Source organism: Xyrauchen texanus, chromosome 5 (genome assembly GCF_025860055.1).
Source record: "Xyrauchen texanus isolate HMW12.3.18 chromosome 5, RBS_HiC_50CHRs, whole genome shotgun sequence".
NCBI classification, from domain to species: domain Eukaryota; kingdom Metazoa; phylum Chordata; class Actinopteri; order Cypriniformes; family Catostomidae; genus Xyrauchen; species Xyrauchen texanus.
In genome coordinates, this window is record NC_068280.1 from 33719580 (window position 1) to 33724190 (window position 4611).

The window sequence follows — 4611 nt, forward strand, 5'->3', positions numbered from 1 at the left end:
CCACGCCTGTCACGGTGAGCGAGCCTGCGCCCACGCCTGTCACGGTGAGCGAGCCTGCGCCCACGCCTGTCACGGTGAGCGAGCCTGCGCCCACGCATGTCACTGTGAGCGAGCCAGCGCCCACGCATGTCACTGTGAGCGAGCCAGCGCCTACGACCTTTACCGTCAGTGAGCCTGAGCCCTCGTCAGCCATGGTCAGCGAGCCTGAGCCCTTGCCAGCCACGGCCAGCGAGCATGAAGCCACGCTGACCAGGAACAGCGTCCCAGCTTCGCCAGTCGCATCAGCCCGGAGGAATAGGAGAAAGGGAAAGGTCTCTGCTCTCCAGCCTCCGCCTGCCGCAGCCCCGTGCCCTAAACCCCCCTTGGCTCTGCCCTCAGCGCCCAGCGAACCCAAGCCGGCGCATACCACGGTAACCCAGCCAGAGCCTGTCGCCTCAGAAGTCAGTGAGCCAGCGCCTGTAGCCTCGACCGTCCCCGAGCCAGCGCCTGTAGCCTCGACCGTCCCCGAGCCAGCGCCTGTAGCCTCGACCGTCCAAGAGCCAGCGCCTGTAGCCATGACCACCCAAGAGCTAGCGCCAGTAGCCACGACCGTCCAAGAGCTAGCGCCAATAGCCATGACCGTCCAAAGGCCAGCGCCAGTGGTCGCGCCCATCCAAGAGTCAGCTCCTCTCGAGCTTTCCAGAGCTCCGCCTTCCGAGCTCCGCCTTCCGAGCTTTCCAGAGCTCCGCCTTCCGAGCTTTCTAGAGCTCCGCCTTCCGAACTTTCCAGAGCTCCGCCTTCCGAACTTTCCAGAGCTCCGCCTTCCGAGCTTCCTAGTACTCTGCCTTCCGAGCTTTCCAGAGCTCCGCCTTCCGAGCTTCCTAGTACTCTGCCTTCCGAGCCTTCCGAGCTTTCCAGAGCTCCGCCTTCCGAGCTTCCTAGTACTCTGCCTTCTGAGCCTTCCGAGCTTTCCAGAGCTCCGCCTCCCGAGCCTTCCAGGGCTCCGCCTCCCAAGTCTCTCGAGCCTTCCAGGGCTCCTCCTCCCGAGCCTCCTAGGGCTCCGTCTCTCAAGTCTCTCGAGTCTTCCAGGGCTCCTCCTCCCGAGCCTCCTAGGGCTCCGCCTCTCAAGTCTCTCGAGCCTTCCAGGGCTCCGCCTCTCAAGCCTCTCGAGCCTTCCAGGGCTCCGCCTCTCAAGTCTCCCGAATCTTCCAGGGCTCCTCCTCCCGAGTCTTCCAGGGCTCCGCCTCCCAAGACTCTCGAGCCTCCTAGGGCTCCGCCTCCCAAGTCTCTCGAGTCTTCTAGGGCTCCTCCTCCCGAGCCTTCCAGGGCTCCGCCTCGCGAGCCTTCCAGGGCTCCGCCCCTCAAGTCTCTGGAGCCTTCCAGGGCTCCGCCCCCCGAGCCTCCTACGGCTCCGCCTCCTATGGCTCAGCCTCCTGTGGCTCTGCCTCCCGAGCCTCCTATGGCTCCGCCTCCCACGGCTCTGCCTCCCGAGCCTCCTACATCTCAGCCTCCCGCGGCTCTGCCTCCAGAGACTCCTAGGGCCTCGCCTCTAGAGGCTCCTACGGCGCCACCTTCCTCGGCTCCGCCTCCGAAGCCTTCCAGCTCACCATCAGAACAACCTCCTACGGCGCCACCTCCCTCAGCCCCGCCGCAAGAGCCACCCTCGGCCTCGCCTCCGGCGCCCCTCCCGGCTCCGCCTCCGAAGCCTCCCTCAGCCTCGCCTCCGACGCCTCCTAAGTCCTCCTTGGCTCCGCCCCTATCCTGCGGCCACCACCCAGGACCCCCAAGCCTACCCACATCCCGTGGTCAACTCTCAGGCCTCCTGAACCTGTCCCTGCCCTGTGGCCAGCTCCCAGGCCTCCTGAACCTATCCTTGCCCTGTGGCCAGCTCCCAGGCCACCTGAGCCCGTCCTTGCCCTGAGGTCAGCTCCCAGACATCCTGCACCTGTCCTTGCCCTGTGGCCAGGTGCCAAGCCTCCTGAACCTGTCCTTGCCCTGAGGCCAGCTCCCAGACCTCCTGAACCGGTCCTTGCCCCATGGCCATCTCCTAGGCCACCAAAACCGGCCTCTGTCCTGTGGCCACGTCCCAGGTCCCCTGAACCGGCCCTTGGCTCACGGCCATCTCCCAGGCCACCAAAACCGGCCTCTGTCCTGTGGCCTCCTCCTAGGCCCCCTGAGCCGGCCCTTGCCTTATGGCCAGCCCCCGGGCCATCTAAACCTGTCCCTGCCCGGTCGATACCTCCCTGGCCCCCTAAACCTGTCCCTTTTTGCCCCCATAGACTGCTTGCCTGTCCTCTCGGCCTCCTTGGACTGCCTGTCTGCCAATCTTTGCCCCCCTGGACTGCCTGTCTGCCACTCGTTGCCCCCTTGGACTTCCTGCCTGCCCTCTGTGCCCCTTGGACTGCCCTCTTGATCTTGTGCCCCCCCTGGTCTGCCTGGCTGCCCCTGGTGCCCTCATTTTGTTTTTTGTGAGTTTTTTTTGTTCTTTAGGATCGTCTGGAATCCGATCCTTTGAGGGGGGGCTCTGTTATGTATACCTTGTCTTGTTTCACTGTTGCCCTATTGTTTGCCATTTTTGTCACTTTTGCATTCCTTAGTTTTCACTTTTGTCCCTTGTGTAGCTCCATAGTCTCTTTGTTAGCTTTCGTGTTCACCGTTCATTGTTTGCACCTGCCCTCGTTAATTTGCCATTTTGCTTCTGTTTATCACCTTGTTATCTTGTTTGAGTTCTGTTTTGTTCATTGGCCCCTTTTTCCCTTGCTCATGTATTTATACCCCGGTTCTTTGTTCAGTCCTTGTCTATCGTTGTTTGTTGTTAGCCTGGTATGTGTTCCCTGCCTGAGTTCTCTGTTTGGTTTCATCGTTTTTATGTTTTATGTTTTATTTCCCCATTGAGGGTTGTTCCTTTGTGTTTACTTGCTTGTTTATTTAATAAAGTCTAACTGCATTTGGATCCGCATCTCCTCGTCTGCCTCGATGCTCAATCGTTACATATATCAACTTCATCTGGTTTTAAGATACAGTAATATTTTGATGACAGTTTTCTTAGCTTTCATTAATCTTGACAAAAGAAAATCACAAGATATCAGAATCAAAATGAGCTTTATTGCCAAGTATACTTACACACACAAGGAATTCTTCATGGTGACAGAAGATTCCAGTGCAAGAGAATGCCACATATATATATATATATATATATATATATATATACATAAATACAAACATATACTTTTAAACATACAGTGAAAAAAATTATAATAAAACAAATAAGATATAACAGATAAATACAAGGCATACACTACTCTCTTATTCTTTCTCTTGCATAGTAGTTGGACTGATATTACATTGTAACATTTTAACATTGTATTGCTTTTCTTTAAAAAGATAAAGAGTTTTAAATATAATAGGCATACACATTTATGCAAACAAACAAACAAATCATAGTACTTTCATTCTGAAAAATCCATCCTAAGCTGGTAGCTGTGTTTTGGAACATGGTAGCTGGTTTCTAGCTGGTCCAACCTGCCGATTAACTGGTCTAAACTGGTCTTTAGCTGGTTCAATCTGGGAGAACATTTTGCTGGTCATACCACCTTAAGGTGGTCCTGCTGGTTTTTGGAACATGGTAGCTGGTCGACCAGCTACGAACCAGCTTGGCCCAGCACATGACCAGCTTGGACCAGCTCCTATGTTCCAAAATACACTACCAGCTTAAGCTGTATTTTCCTGCAGTACAGTGATGTTTGGTGAGTGCGTAATTGTAAAATGCAGATATAGCCTAACTGACTGTTTTAAACTGGTTTCCCAAACACTCCCTGTGTCTGAAAAATGTAGTCCAACCCCAAACTTAATAGTTATGCCAATGTTGCTCTGTCAAGCTGGTTGAGATAATATAACAAACTGAGCATTTTTTTTTTTTTTTTTGCTGAAACATTGATTATTTCAAAATAGGAATTATTAACACACTTTGATCAAAAAGACTAAATTAAATATTTTAATCATACAGACTTATGGTTAATCTCCCAGTCACAATGTTCAGTAGCAGATACAAAAATGTAAAGTTCACAGAGCTTAGCCACAATAGCTTAAAAGCAGCTAACTTGAAATTTATAGAATAGATGTTTGCAAGGTTTCCATACAAAAAAAAAAAACATTGAATGGACAATCCTTTGCAGTTCTTATGCAAATATATAAATATAACATGTTGACAACATGTTTTATATATATATATATATATAAAATATGTTGTCAACAAATAACAATTATTCATAAAAGATCCTAAATTAAACATTGATGTAAATGTTTAAAAAGCACCATAGAGCAATGTGTTTACTTTTCAAGGGAATCAGCCTATGAATTGCTCTCTTATATTTGTCTCTGAATATTACTATGGGATAGGAGAAAGTATTTTAACATTAAAAAAAATTGTACACTAGCTGAACAACCCGATCCAAATAAATAACCTTGGTGAACCCTCTAAACAGCTATATATAAACTATATATTTTTATAGTTATTACCTTATCCACAAGTAATTCCTTTTTCTAATGATGATCATACATTTTAAGAATAAGCTGATTTTGTTCTGTTTGATACACTATGTACGCTGGGACTTTTGGTCTTTACATTGTGGT